At 36.7% G+C, this 16,698-nt stretch overlaps 1 protein-coding gene across 4 annotated transcripts in view; it reads right to left on the bottom strand.

The window, feature by feature from the left end:
- The window catches only part of TRPM1 (transient receptor potential cation channel subfamily M member 1), a 130,639-nt gene that overhangs the window by 54,270 nt on the left and 59,671 nt on the right, over positions 1 to 16,698 (bottom strand). The gene's annotated exons all lie outside the window — the stretch shown is intronic.

The following is a 16,698-nucleotide window of genomic DNA, read 5'->3' as shown; positions in this document are numbered from 1 at the left end:
TTGGACATAATCGTCCTTTCAGGGGTCCTCATTAGATGTACAGCTCTACATTCTTTGAAAAGAGGAAAAAAGGTCATACAGCATTAATTATATCTAATCCTCTTTGGAACAACTTGAAGTTAGGCAAAACGCTGTATTAAAACAGCCAAAGTTGTAAATAAGCTATTCATTTTGTAACTTTATATATCACATGCATTTTCATACTCTGCTGCTTTCGTCAATTTAATTAATTTCCTTGCCGTGACGGGCTTCTTCTGCATCTTCTCATACTTTAAAACTATCAATATAGCAAAGGACATAATGAGTTACAGGTAGTTGCTAATTTTGCTCAAACTTTCAAAAATCTACCTTGCTGTGCTGGGTGCCAACAATGAAACATTTATGGGTCACAGTTAGGAACTCTATTATTTAGAGGTAAAGGCAATTTAACTCCTTGCTTCTGCTGCAGCATGTTGCTCAATCAAGAAGTCTGCTATACTGACCTTATTTCATTGTTCCTCTGCCTGTTTGTCAATGCAAAAACCATATGTCCATTTGTGACTGATAGACAAATATTTTAGAGGCATAATTTCAACTTCTGACTTGCCCTAAGTGCCAAAGTATCCAGCTGAAACAGCTGTATTTTAGAACTAGACCTTGGTCTTCCTAAAGAGACAAAAGCTCCTTCTAACTTCAGGAAAAAAGAGATAAGAGTGTGAAAGAATTAGACAAACTTCTGGATAACTACAATGCAAAATGAATTTTGGATTTCATTTCTGTCTGAGGAAACAGTTTAAGAAAGCAAGAGGCACTAACAAAAGTATGAAGTCTAAGAAAGCAAGCACAAAAGTCTGGATGAGGTACAGCACTCCATAAATACTGGAAGTACAGAGTATTTCTCTATTGAGGGATTTTTCTACTTAAAGGCTTCACCCAAAGTTCACTAAATTTAACAGATGACTAGCAGTGTTGTTTGGTAGACACCATAACAGGGCATATCACAACTATACTCCACAGTTGCATAAGTTTTCCTGTGGTTTCAAAATCAACTTGTCAGTTCTGACCTCTGAAATCACATCAGGCTTAAGTTCCTGTTGTTCCAGAATCTGCCTGTAAAATCCTGTTCAGGCAAAGGGGGAGGCTCACCACTCTCAAAAACTCAGCACTGAAACAGAGAGTATATGTTGAAGTCAACAGAGGTTTCTTTTTCCAGTGAAAATCACATTTCAGACTTAGTGACCTTTATGGATGCCTCCTCTATCTGGAACATGTTGTCCTCTTCAAAACAGAAAAGGTTGACGTACTGAGCAGAAGGAATAATTATTACCAGAAATATCTAAGGCAGAAAAATCTATTGAAAAATGTTAATTGAGCACTTGAACCCCCATCTGAAACTGGAAGATAGACTATGTAGCGTGATTCTCCTTGGAAAGGCATTGTGAGAATGCAAGCTGCATCTATATGTAACTGTGTTTGGAAGACAAAACACTGTTTAAGAATCAATGCTGAAAAATATCACACCTGTGTTTTTCATTTCATAGCTCAATATGAAATAACAGATACACACCTAGAAAGAACAATATTTTTGAAAATTGAAATGCAATTGTCACTGAATCTTCACTTAATGTTAATGGGACGGTTCTACAGTACTGTAACTGCTCTGGCACCTCAGTTTAAGTAACGAGACTGATGAAAGGTCAGCAAGCCTTGTCCAACTTGACAAAAGAAAAAAAATACAGCTTTTAAGCATGTTCAAAGGTGACTGACATCAAAGATACCATCTACAGACAGTATTTTCCTCACTTACTATTGCAAACAAAAATTTTGTTTTGAAACATTTTGGATCGGGTGTTTTTAACAAAGTTGAAGCTTGACAGAATGCCTACATTCTAATGAAAATGTTCTGAACAGTATTTCAGATAACACAAGATATAACTATATACATCCACACATATAGCAATATTGTAATAACTGATTTGCTTCTAGTGTGTGTATGTATGGGAAACAGTCACATAAAAGCAAAGGAATGGAACTTACATGAAGTGCGTATTAAACAAAGCATAACTGAGTTGGCTAAAAACCTAATAAACGTGCACTTTCAGTGCAAAGAGTAAGCAGCCTACTCTGCTGCATTTGCTGTCTGAAATGCCTACAACCAAATTCTCTATGACAAGAAGAAGAAACCACTGACTTTTAATTTCAAATATATAATTCTGTCAACTTCAGCCAAAGTGCTCATTCAGAGTTCAAAGGAATAATACACGAGTGAAAAAATGACATTCTCAGAGAAAATGTCACTACACAAAAGATAGTTTTCATGGATGCCTGCACTCATACTATGGGAAGGCTCACAGCACTTGGAGTTTGTTTTGTGACACAGCTTGATATAAATGCACTGTGAAGGAAAGGGATAAAGATATGCATCTCTTTGCTGTCCTCACTGTGACTGTCTCAGAACAAAGTTCCCTTGGTTACCACTGGCTAACCACATGTCTGGACAGAGTAAGTAGGAATGACGAACAGATTAATTAGTCTTCCAAAAGCAACACAGTCTTTATTATTACTATTACAACTGATGCAAATCTAGATCTATCAGGGTAATCAGTTACACTTACATGTGAATAGTAAATGTAACAATACGCTTAGGCTGGAAGATTTGATGGCTCACACACTTTATGTAACTAATAGTATTGTCTTACACGAATGTAGATAAACTGTAGCTCAAAGAATCCTGTATTTTTTCATAGCTGTATTAAAACTTAAACCAGTAACCAATATTTCACAGAATGCGACACTACTGAAATACTAGAACTTGTGATGAGTATTAATACAAACGTCACATACACAGATGTCAGAATAGATGAGAAATAGCATGATAGCCCAAGAGGAAACATAAGCTCACAGAGATTCAGTCTGAGATGGACAAAGATGAAGGGATAGACTGCTTATGACAAGCTTGTTCACGTGAAAATGGAATAGGGTTATTTATTCATAACCTTCCTGAAAATACTGTTCTGTAGCAGTAAAATTCATGACCATTCACTGTAAGGCTTTGATTGGTGACAAAATTAATCCTGCGAAGCAGTAGCACATATGAAAAGACAAAATCAACCGTTTAACTGCAGATCTCTTCATTATTCAAAAATTTAATCATTTCTAAAAAGTGAACGTCTCAACTGATTCTGATTCAATAGATACCACCTGATGCCACTGCCAAATCTGTAACTGGACTGTAAGTGGACTGTTTGGAAAACTCAAAGGCAAAAGAAATAGATAAGTGTACCTTAGTGTCCGGGGCTCAGATCGGTCCTGTGTGCAGGACTGAATTGTTAAACTAGACTCAAAGTATCTCTAACTACACTCTAACTATACTTCCAGGGAGGCAATGGATAGTATTTGGTCAAAAGTCTTCAAGTGGAATCAATCAATGGTGTAATCCACGAGAAAAGGCTTATTCCAATAAAGTAGGATACTGGTTTTGAAATGCATTAAGTCTTGTAGAAAATGGGTGTGGATAGGCAAAGGAATTGTCTGCTTAGTCTGAAATACAGGCTATTATCCCCAGCAAATTTATTATTACCTTGAGTAGGACCTGACAAAACCACAGAGTGCAGAGGCAAAAAGCATTCCCCTTACTCTCTCCTTTGTAGAAGTTCTCAGTCTGCATTCCACTGAAAACACAGAGATCCTTTCAAAAAAGAATATACTGCCTTTTATGCAGGGAATGAGTGCTTTTCTATGGTCAGGACTGCAAAATAAATTTGACAGCTTTTTTCCACTTTCAAATATTACTACTGCACTTTTTCTCTAAGTGACATAAGTGTACACATAACTAAAAAAAAACATCCTTCTTTATTGCCCAGGTTCATCTCTGAACACATCTGCAGCATTCCTCTAGAGCGTGTCAAGTAGTCAGAGTTGGAAAGAATATCTTTAAAGCAGAACAGAAGAAAACTGACACAGCTTATTTTATCTGTTGATAATGCAACATCTGCTGCATCCTGTGAGAAGCATGAAGGAAACGGGTTATTTTTGGCAAAAATTCACTGATAAGTGTTTTTGTAATGTGGTAAACTGTTGTGAGCATGACTTATTGGAACACTTAAATTTTGCATTGCAGCAGTGAACACTACAAATGTTTCACAATCCTCCCTCTCTCCTTTATTTTTGAGTGTGTTTGAAGGGGCTTTATACAGCAAAAATAGCATCAAACTGTGTATTTTACTTAAGTACAACTGACATCAAAGGCAAGTTGTAACAATGAGAAAAAAAAAAACACTGATGACCCAAGGCAAGAGCAGTACCAGTTCCATGCCAGCCCTACCACCACGTGCTGATTGCTTGAGCTCCTCTCCCACCTAGACTACTCACATCCAACCTTTAACATGAAGGCATTTGCTTAACTCTTGATTCTGAGCTCACTTAGGCACAAGTTGCAGTGATGAATAGCCCCTCTGATTTCCAGGAAACAGCACCATACACAGAAAGCTGTGGAAGTCAAGTCAATGAGACTGAAATTCAGTATGCACATTTAGCACACAATTAGATTTTTAAAATGGTGCAAAGTGTTCTCTACAATAAATAGAATGAATATTCTGTGTTCACCTGAAAAGTTTAATGCACAGACATGGATTATCCAATTTTGTCTTACACAGTAAATCCCTATTTACCTGCTCATAAGAAAATGTGTGAAGTCAGTATTATTCCCGAGCCAGTTTGTAGGTGTTCTGAATTCCTGGAATATTTGAATAGAAATCTACTGTCATAAATGGGGGCCCTGCTGATCAGTCCAGGGCTTGAGATAAATTAAAACCCCAGTAAGTTGCTGAAGCAGTATGAGATACTGCAGCTTTCAGCTTTGCCAAACTTGTTATGTTCCTCACACTAATTAAAACAGAAATGCAAGCAAACAGTAAATATACTTCAGAGAGATTCTGAAGTTAATACTTCTAAGAATTACTAGGGGAAAAAATCTCACATTGTATTTACTTTCTTTAGCTGCATGACTGCTACAAAACAATTCAGTAATTTTCTCCCCAGTATATTTAGTTTTGAATTTTTACATAAATATAGAACATACAGAAAATAGAGAACATACCCAATATAAAACACACTGCTAACAACAGACTGGTAGTGACTGAACAAAAGCAAGCGTTTCTGACTAGATGCCCCTTTTCACCATTTGCCATGAGACACACATGAACAAATAATCCTTCAAACGTGCACTTCCAAAGTCCTCCTAACATTTAGATAAAAGAAACACAGGGCTTACAATGCCATGATTTCACCTTGAAAAGTTGTAGAATTTGAAAGCCATTATGAAAATGTATACAAGGGATGTTCTGTTTTTCTATTCAAGCTAATATTATAGAGCTCTGACAGAGGAAAGGCCACATTTCAAAAATGGCAGCCCCCAGCTTTCCTCTTGAAAAGAGTGCAACTTAATGTACTTGGTGATTCTGTCCACCATCAAAAGGTAGAAAAGCACATCAAGATAGGGCCCTGGAAGCACAATACACTTATGCCTACGTAAGGATCAATTACAATGGAAATTCAAAACCTACTAATTAAGCAGGAGCATCTGAGAATAATGGCAAAGTTCTCCAAGTAATACTTTCTTGGTCTGCAGAAAATCAGCTCGCAGGTTTTGCTGCAAATTATTTACAAAGGAGGGAGCCCCAGCAACTGAGATTTGTTGGAAGATCTCTCTCATTTCACTAATACTCTTAGGATACAACATTTTAGGATACAACAAAAATTTTGACATTTTTGCTTGATAATTGTGTAACACTACACCTCCTATTGATAGATTCATCTACTATACAGGTACCATACAATAGTTATTTTCTTGACAGGCATAAATCAAAATTTTAACTGGAACAACAAAAGAGCGATACAGAAACTGACCTGTGTTACACTCAAGGCATAGGCTTCAACTTGTAAATCATATCTCTCTAATAACAGATTATTTTTCAATACCAGAAACAGTAGGTGCACTCCCCTGCTCCAGCCCCCCCAGCTCTATGACAAAAATAGTGATTTTCAGATCTCTGACAACTTGTCACTGACTGATGCTTACGAGGCATGTTTCTGAGTTTAGAAGAAATGGTGGCTAAGAAGTGATGTTATCTTTAAACAAAAGAAATGGAGTATTTTAGCTTTCAGAAATGATATTCTGTATGATAAAGGACAAGTTTACCAAAAGAAAAATTGTCGTGAATTGGCACAGAAAGAAGAAGGGCGCCATCTGTTACCTCACACAGACACCAGTAAAAGAAAAATTAATATCATGACATGAAACTTAAATTTTGTGCTGTAAAACTAAACTGATAAACATATTCTTAATAAAATAGAAGAAAAATGTTTACACTCAGGGTTGTGTATTTGGATTCTGAGTGAGTTTCAAACCAGAAAAACTTTTATAAAGAGGAGACTGTTATCTAGCTCTATTTTTTTTAAGGATAATTTACTACCTTAAACTGATATTGAACAAATATGTATTTTGCAATAAATCAGGTTACTATCAGTGGAAGACTTTTTCTACATAGCTGAAATGTTTCTCTTTGTGAAAGAAAAAGAAAGAAAGTGATATTAAAGAGCAGACTTTTTCCATTTATTATCTTGGTGCTACTGACACATCTGTTACAGGACTGTGCTTTTCTGACTTGTCTAGCATGTGAGGGAAGTTCATTACGCAGAGACTACAGCTTTAGAATACAGCAGAAATTCTGAAATTTAAAATGAATCTAAAAGAAATAAACAGTGTTGCTAACGATAGCTCTGTAACATTCATTGTATAGAAAGACTCAACCATATCTCTGTACCTGTATCCATGCTGACCCTTACAATCTCATCTGGAAATACTGTAAGGGCTCCAGAGCTCCTCCAAAAAGGTCTAGTGCCATACTGGACCCAGAGTGAAGATATGAACACTAAAAACGTGGAAGCACACAATACATGATCAAAACCATCAATCCCTGCTTCCAATCATTCACTGGTATTGAAACCGAAAATTTGCTGAGAGTAGCTTGTTTTTTCTTTTTGTAAAGAGCAAAGCATAAAGAAGCACCTTATATATATGCAATAAAGTACACGTGCAGTATACTATACACACCTTGTAAAAACATATGAAAACTTTTGGTCATCTAGCTGTAGCAATCAAATCTCTGCTGCTTTCATTTAGTAGGCTGAAATCTGGGGCTTTACCTCCTTTCCAAGATCTATTCTGTAATAATCCTACTGGAATGTACAGTATGCATCAGCTCTCTTAGTCTGCCTTATAAGAGTGAATGCTCCTCATTTTTCACCAAAGCTATATCACAACAAGTTACACTTATCAAACTGCAGTGCTGTGGTTAATCAAGTTATTTGGAGCATATTTCTGTCACATAACTATATCCTTTGGCTAGAAATCATGGACATTCCTGCTAGATGGCTTTCCTTCTTCTTTGTCTTTAATTTGGGAGCTTGTACTTACCAATCCTTGTTAACCCAGTTATACTAATCAATTAACTATCACGGTACTTGTTCATTCAGTTAATGTTATATTTTTTTTAATCTCATTCCTTGAAAAGTAAAAAAACAAAAAAAAAAAAAGAAAGAAAAAGAAAAAGAAAAAAAAAGGGGGAAAATCCTAATATTGATCTAATCTTTCTGCTACCTGAGCCTGCTTAGGACTCTTCTCCAGTAGGACATGGGTTATCTTTTACTGAAAGTTATTCAAAATTCTGTATTGAGTTCTGGCAAGACTTGATAAATACAGGTAGGCTTGAGTGAGCAAGAGCAGTCTCTTAGCTTGCAGCCATGAGAAACAAAAAGAATGTGAAATGTACTTCTATACAACCCACTGCATTTCTCTCAACATCCTTTGAAGAGCCTGTCACTGTTTTCGTAGCTTGTCTGGTATTAAGACTGGCTTGGCAGATACAGAAATCCTCCACTACCCCTAAACTATATCATTCAGTTATATTAAAACTATGCCAAAAGTAAAAGAAAAAAAAAAGCCTTCTCAGGGAACATTAGAAAGAATCAGTGTATGTAATTTATTGGATTTGACTGCTGGACGTTCCCATGAAAGACTAAGTAAGATGATTTGCCTTTTAGTTGAAAAGCTCAAGCTAAGCTGGATGCTCTCAGGACACATTCTCAGCACTGTCAACTGCTGAATGTGCAGTTCCACAGAGCTGTGACTACTACAGAATTACAGCTTGCTGCCATAAAGCATTAGCATGAGATTATACTTTTTCCTCCCATGGCTGTCAGTTGAGAAAGGCACAGAGGAAAGAAAACAGTATCCTAAAACAAATGTGATATAGAAAATAGGTGCATGTTATTTAAAACACTGACAGCAATCTTCATTTTATTTTATCACATTACTATTTCAGACCTATCAGTGAAAAAACTCATGCACAACAGCATGGGTGTGTTTTGACAGGGGAAAAAAATAAAACATTCAGAACTTTCATGCTTGATTTAGTTACATGCTGTAGGTTAGGCGAGTTCCTCAAAAAGGAGTGCAGTATGAAAAATGTTTTTAAGCACTGAAATGTAAGGCCTTAATAAAGCAAAAGTAGAACCCAAAGCCATAAGCAATAGTTGATGAAAGAGCATTGTAATTTAACATGCTATGCTACACAACTAAATAATAGATACCAGACATCTCCTTCACTTTACTAACATTGAACATTGGGATTTGTAACTTTTCAGGGTCTTTGCCTGTGAATGGCTTTGAATGTCCAAGCCATGATGTGCTTCTGTGGCATTTTCCATTCTGCATGCCGTTTACTTTCAAAGACTGCCAGAGTTCCTAGACTGCATTGATGTGGTTGGCAAGAGGCGTACAAGTGAACAGTGGAGTAAAGAATCAGTTGAATATGAAACGACATTTGCTATCTGAGTGCACTCTTCTTTCTAGATTTCTACAAGGAAAATTGACAGATCAAATTCACAGTATCAAAATGAGCAACATACTGTAATAAATTATCTTCCCACTGGTTTACATATTAATTGCATTTTAAGGAGTTACCAAGCAAACCTTTTAAGAAATCCAGATTTTTGTGACAGTGAAAATACTTACAAACCAGTGTAAAGTAAAATATGTAATTAAGCACTGTTATTCTAAGTTTTTCCTTTGGAAGCTGATATCAGTCTCCTTTCAGCAAAACAATGTTCTATTTTCTGATGAAGATATGTAATTTATAAACTGCATTTTACAATACAGTAATTTTTTGTGAATTCGAAGACCGAAAAGCAAGAGAATCAAGTGTTAACTGCAAGGAAGGCCATTCTGCATGCTGAGCAGCAATATGGAACATTCAGACAGAATAACTAAGCAGATGATAATCACACCACCTTGACAAATTTTCACACACTGTTCCCAGGAGAGCTTACAATGCTTTCCAGTTGTTTGCCAGCCACTCATATTTGGGTCTGTTATCACTGTAGGGCTCAGAGTTATCCAAGAGTTCAACATTTCTGCATGCATGCCTCCTCACATTGTTCACCTCACTACATTTTAGCTCATTTTTTTCCCCCAAAAAGCCAAAGAGTTTACTTTGACAGTATTTTACATTCTTTTCTTTAGATACCATTCCATTTTAGTTCAAAACATAAAGTGAAATAGTAACTGTGTCCTGCAAGTCAAACACCAACAATCCTGTCTGAAACTAAGTTTTTAAAAAATAATAATAAAGGAGATTTTTTTTTTTGTTGTTAAAGGATCAGTTAAATAGTCATCATGCTTCTCTATTAAAGGTGTTAATTACATTGAATGTTTCCCAAGCCAGTCATTATCTAAACAAACATCGAATCAGTTTGCATATAATCCAGAACAACTTAAGACCTACTTGCACCAGGGCTCATCTACGTTTTGCTGATCACAATCTCAAATACCTGCAGACAGAAAGATTAGCTCTCTGCCCAAGATGAGCTCTGAGGCCGCTGCAGCTGACTGACTTAGTGGGATTCTCCCTATGAGAACCGTTTTCTCTCAGGTTTCCTGAGCAGTAAGATGCAGCCTCAAAGACTGGTATCCAGCCTGACAACAAAGTCTTCCTTTTACATTGAAGTTGTGGCATTAACAGATAAGAGAGAAAATCAATCCAGAAAAACAGAAAATTGAACCACATCTGAGAAGATGTAGGACAGGCTTTTTGATAGAAGCTGCCTGCAAGAATCTGCATAAAAATGCATGTTTCCAGTACTGCAGAGCTTATCAAGCTCCTGCTCACACCTTGCTTCTCAGTAAGAGAGATGAAGGATTCACATCTTCTAACAAAAAGATGTTCTTTAAAGAGGTTTCTCTATAAGCATTTAAATGCTTAGATGCAAGAACTCATTTTGAAAATAGAATCATTAAAAGTACAATCTAGCTGTGTAGTCATATACCTTACACTGTAACTGTAAGCCTCATAATGATCTATGTTTCAAAAACATGCTACTGCCTGCCATCTTCATGCAAAGATCATTAGCATTTTAGACTGATAACTTAAAAATCTAGTGAGCTAGACTCCTTAAACATGAACAAGCATTAACTTGGTAAATTAAGAACATTTGTTTAAATTCCCTTTTTGAACAGGAACAAATCCCCAGGAAAAAAAAAAGGGGGGGGGGGGGGGGGTGGGAGGGATGAGTGAGGGAAAGGAGAAGAGAAAAAGAGGAAGGATTTATTTAGAGAAAGGCATTAAAAAAGACAAAAAAAAAAAAAAAAGTGCCAAAAGCACTTGGCAGGAGGAAGATACCAGCTGTACTTCACTAATCCATGGCTGATCCTTGGAGAGAATCACAAATCCACTCAACCAGCAAGCTGAGTGCCATTTTACTCACAAGAATTGAGAACAAAATGGAATCAAATAAATAGTCATAATTCTGGCTATTAAAAACTTTGCTTGTACCTGATAAAACCAAAGAGGTCTTAAGACATACCTCAGCTACAGAAAATGAAAAAGTAAGAACAGAGAGGAGGAGTCTTTAGATAAATGCTTCATTATTATGGCCTCATTTCTCTAAGACATAAACATGCTGTACTGGATGCAAGTATTGCACTTTGGAACTATTTCAATGACAGCTAAAAGCTGAACATATCACTAAAATATCCAGCAGTATTTACTTTCATTTGTTGACAGGATGAAACAATCTGTACTGCCACTGTCTCTGCTATGCCTGTACCTGCTGAGAGCTACAGAACAGCACTGGAAAGTATGTGGGGGAATTCTGCTGAGGGCTGGGTGTTGTGTGGGATCCACACATTTACCACTTCCCTATAACTCCTACTCATCTTTGTCTGAATTATATTTTATCCTAAAAATCCATGGATTTAGTGTAGCTTTTACACCAGCTCAGTACAACTCTGGCAAACAAAATCCTAAACAGTCTAAAGGCCAATCTCATCATCAGTTGTTTTACTACCGAGCTTTTATAATAAACTCATCTCTAGTACTAAGTCAAAAGTAAATTTCCTACTATAAATGAGTACAGCAGTAAAAAAAGAGTTCAGAAATCATTAAATAGAACAACCTTCCTTTATTTCAGAATTACATTAGATACTACATTTAATTCCTTTTTCTTATGGTTATGACTCTTTGACGGATACATGAATGCTGGTCAGCACCAGAGTGGCAAAACAAAAGAGAAAGAAAAGCTAATAAAATTTTCACTTTTAAGGTTCCCATTCACAGGGATGAGAAATAGTTCTGTGATGAACGCTCGATTAAAAAATAATTGTTGTGGCAGTTTAAAGATAGAGCTTATTTAATAATTAATACATAGGAACTATGTTGAACTGTTCACTGAAGATTTACTAAGAGGTATACTCAGAAAACTGTTCATGATCCCCATTGTATAATTAAAGGAAAGGGCAAATTTTATGTTAATGGAGAAAAATATCCTCCTTATCGTATTTGTCTTGTGCAACAATTAATCCTTATTTTGCCTCTGTACTACAGAAAACATGAATTTCAGCGTAAAACTTCATAGAGAGGCACTTTCTATTTAGCACAGCTCTATCTAGTGGTTGATTAATACAAGTGCATCTGATTAGAGAAAACTAAATTACGAGTTTGATGAAGACCAGCAAACCCTTAGGAAGGTGGCACTTGTATTTCCAGGTTTACACAAGGTGACTAGATTGGAATACGCCAGGAAAGGTTGTATTACTAGCTAAATCCTACCTTTACAAACACTTGAGTGTGATTCCATGGATAGTTCTTCTTGAAGTTGACTCTTTTACCAATGTGATATGTAGGAACAAACAAGAGGTCACAATCCTTATTCATGTAAGGTTCCTAAATACTGACACTGCTGGCACTGAGATTAGGTCATTCTGATCACTGAAAGTTTCAGCTGTAAACTGCGTAGCCATGCATGAAAGACATCCTCCCGGGACTAGCATCTCACAGGCTCTACAGCAGACCTCCTCAGGAGCTAGAGGCCAGATGGGCTGGGAAATTGCAACAACTGCTTACATTCAGGTACCTCATTAGTGCCCTTCTGTGTTTCTACTAATAATGATTTCCCAGAGGAAAAGGTTCTGTTACAGAAAACAGAGATAACATGACTCTTCTTCAGTGCTAGGAAAAATAACTTCTGAACATTGCAACTGAAAATAAAAGCACTTACCATGATTTTGAGTGACACAGGTATGAGAACATCAGAAAGGTCAGGGTTTGCATCATGTTTTTGCATTTTCTACTATTGAAGCTTTACCAATAGCAAAGCATTGATACCATAGGATTTATTCTGGGGAAGGCAACTAATGACCACAACTAAGACATAGACTGAAGTTGAGCACTAATCACTAATGTCTTGGACTAGCCTCTTTTGGCATAGCCAGTTATTTTCCTGCATTAGAAGATGCTATGCAATTGCAACACTAATCCAGAGCTCCTGGAAGACAGTCACTGCCCTGCTATACTCTCTATGCTGTCTCTCAGCAGGGGTTCACATTTTCAGAGGCTTGAATGGACCAGGTCCCATGTATACTTCAGGCTCAATCCCTATTCAGAGCTCCCCTCAGCTGCTTTGATCCCTTAGGAGTCAGGCAGACAACCATACACAAGACAAAGTGCCTAGACACAGAGATAAAGCTTTCTGGGCCATTGGAAACAAAACTATGTGTGCATGGGGGAAAACAACAAGAAAAATACTTTCAGGTGAGATCAAAGAGCCTGGAAAATCCCTGGATCATATTACAGGGTTGTCCTCCTCCTATTCCTTTGATTTACCTGAAAGAGATCTACAAGGAGCAACTTGTTACTGGCAGCGCTACTATTTAAGCAGAACAAAAATACTGTTACTTGATGCCAAGAACCTTCGGAGATGATAGAGGTGTTTCTCAGGTAAATTAACTGTTTTGAAGACAGAAGGCTGATAAAAAAAAGTTAGAGATTTTCTAGGATGAAAGATGTTCCTAAAGAGCCAGCCCTGTTAGTGCATTTAAAGATATGCCATGACAACAGTGTTTTGACATTCAGCTAATAACTTAGGAAAACACACCAACCTTCCACTTTTTAAGTCCTCTGTTCTAAGCTAGGCCTGACAACTACAGTGACATATCTTCTACACTTATGAGAATTAGGGTAACAAATATATATATATATATTTTAAGGAAGGCTTAACAAACTTGTTTAACTAAAATGAGAACCAAATATGAAAACAAGTACAAAACAATTCTCAACCTTGGATGGATGTTAGTTATAGGGTAAAGAGAGCTCACTCAAACATAAAAGACTTATTCAAAACTAAGTAGCTCAAGCTGGCTTGTACTTGCAGCTACACTGTAGAGCAATTGGTACAGGATGCTGCAGATACTAAAAGGCAACAAGGTAATATCATCATATAACCTCTGGTCCAGGCAATCACTACTTTAAGACTCGCTGGCATGAGGAGCAAACTCTGTTGGAGAAAACTACATCCTCTTCCTGTTCTTATATCACTCCCTAGACAGCGCTGTTAATACAGCGGATAACAGCTTTCTGGACTGACCCAATAGAGCTGCTCTTAGCTATAATGCCTTACTTCTGGATTTAATAGGGCATCAAATAGAGAAGGCTCATAAGCAGTATGCCTGATTCCCACCTGGATTTTTGATTGTCAGTTTAATGAGTAAATTCATCTCCATAGCTAGAAAACGTCTGGGAGAATTGAGCTTCAATTATTAAGTGATAAAGATGTAACTTGAAAACAGCATGCACTGTTCTATGAGCATTAATCCAGTTAATCACATACTGATTAATTTTTTCAAAAAGCTTTCAAATGTACTTTTTGCTCATCAGTTCCATACTCATCAAGTTTTTGCTTTTCTATAACACAATATTAAAATCTCTACCAAAAATGTAGCAACAGATGTAGATATTTACTAGATAATGTGAACATCAAGGCGAAAACCTAAAGCATTCCTCTTTACCCGTGAATTGATTTACTGCTTAATTATGTCATGAACAGTTTTGAGAGGATGAGCCACTGAACAAATGTTGTAATGAACATTTGTAATACATGACCCGTGAGAGAAAAATTGGTAAGGGGCAGAAATAAAAATCAGCCAGGAAACGTAGAAATGTAAAAGAAAGAACATTTCACTTTTAAATGTTCTGTTAAAAAAAAAATTACAAATGATACATTTATTAGAGCTTAGTAACCACTGTTAGCTTTCCACTGGTAGAGGCTTAAGCCATACAGCTATTAATCACATGAAAGCAGATATTAAGGAATATTAATCCATACCAGCTGTTACATCTTTACTGTGCTATTATTAGAGATTAATCTTTATACCACAAGGCTGCCTTTTCATGTCATTTGCAAGAGGACATCATACAAGCTGATACTGTTTCACAACATATCTGCAGAAAAGGGTAGAAGAAAGGAGGAGATAGTGGTGAAATTACCTTCATTTTCATCCTTCAAATCTAAGGCAGTTATGTTAGGAAGAGACGGTGTCTATCACAGTAGTCACCTGATTAGTTAGTTTTTATTGTGACTGTAAAAAAACACTTTTACAGTTTGTAATCTACTTCAAAAAAAGGATATCCACTGATAATGAGTGTTCTCCCATGGGAAGTTCAAGCCCATGTAATTTCCTTTCTTTTGAAGCAGGGAACAAACCAGTTAAAAACAGTTAATATGGTCTAGTTGATGGAGTGTTAGTGAGGATTATTTAGTATTGTAAAAGAATTTTAACAAAACACAACACTGAACATAATATTTTCCAATGCAATATAACAACCCTGTAAGATAAGCCAAGATTTTAGAGGAGAAATTGTTATCGCTGTTGGATACACTTCACAGCCAAATCCATCTGCAGACTCTACAGAAAGTCCTGTTGAATCACATGTCAGTGGAACGTTATTAAAATCACAGCAAGTATTACCCTGCACAGAAATAGTTAGATTACTAGCAGAAAAGGCCAGAATTATCCATTAAAGAATATAAAATTACCATTAAAAATAAGCTTCTAATCAGTTTCTTGAGCTTTAGATGAGACTGTACTAGCTACCCTAGGGAAATCAGTTGACATTGTCACCAGAAACTCTATGTTCTCTATACCTGCAGTCTCCTGACATTGTTAAATGTGAAGTTCATTCAGATCACATGCACTAGTTTTATAGCACAGCCTAAATGGTGAAGAAAGAAGCTCGTTAGTCTGGGTTTGCATGATTCACTGATCTCCCACTCTTCCTTGCAATTTGCACACTGCCTCCTCTGCAGCCACTGCTTTCACACTCTCTTGAAACTTTCAAGTTCTCAGTGGCTTCCTATTCCTCAGTCTGCCTATACCTCATCTGGGGAGCCTGATCTGCTTCAGCTGCTCAGCTCCCTCCTTGCTTCCCAAACCTGCCTCTGTCTTTGACAGTATGGCACGTACAATTGTCTTTCACAGACACTGTTACCCGTTCTAACAGTCTCTACCCTCATCTTCATTTGCTGATGAACATTAGTTTTCACTCCTTGTCACTTTTACTCCTCCCAAATAAAAGGTTCCTTAAAATGTGATTTCACTTTCCTCTTCTTGTCACTTCCCAGCACAAATCAAGCTTTCCCATTTCACCCTGCTAATGACTGTCTGCAGGATTCTTCCCATCTCTAAAACAGATGGACTAACCTGGCAATGACACCTCCAAGCTTCATGTCAAGACTCTTCTTGTTAACAACTAGCAAAAGGAAAGACAAGATAGAGGTATTCACAGCACAAAAGATTATGTACATATTAGGCAGTAAAACTGGGGCACAAATATAAGCCTCTAGGCAGTTCATCTTGTTGCTTACTTTTAATTAAATGAAGAGGATGGGTTTCATCTTTTTATTTTGTTTTGCCCATAGCTAGATCTTAAATCATAAAGGATAAAACGAGAATAATCAGCTGTTTTTACTGTTAGGACAGTCAGACTGTTAGCTGGTTTCATAAAAGATAGTGATCTATGTAAAATCTTCCATTTGACCTTCATACATCTCTGCTCCAAAGGTCGTTGCAGTGAATCCTCAAGTTATATACATTATGAAAGTACTTTAAAGATTCTCATTTGTATTCTTCTCTACCCTGTGTACAAGCAAATTATTTTGACTGGAAAGCCTCAGTTTATCTATTCTTGGGTAATTAAAATCTATTTAAAAATTTGGACAGTATTTATTCAATTTTCTGGAAAACTTGTAAAACATAAAAACAGGATTAAAATGTGCCCTTGCACCTTCCCACCATGTGGAAGAACGTTCTTTTGCATGTTGTGTTCT

Source organism: Gallus gallus, chromosome 10, assembly GCF_016699485.2.
Source record: "Gallus gallus isolate bGalGal1 chromosome 10, bGalGal1.mat.broiler.GRCg7b, whole genome shotgun sequence".
NCBI classification, from domain to species: Eukaryota; Metazoa; Chordata; class Aves; order Galliformes; family Phasianidae; genus Gallus; species Gallus gallus.
The sequence above is the reverse complement of the archived record's forward strand: the minus strand, read 5'-3'. Positions and strand labels throughout refer to the sequence as shown.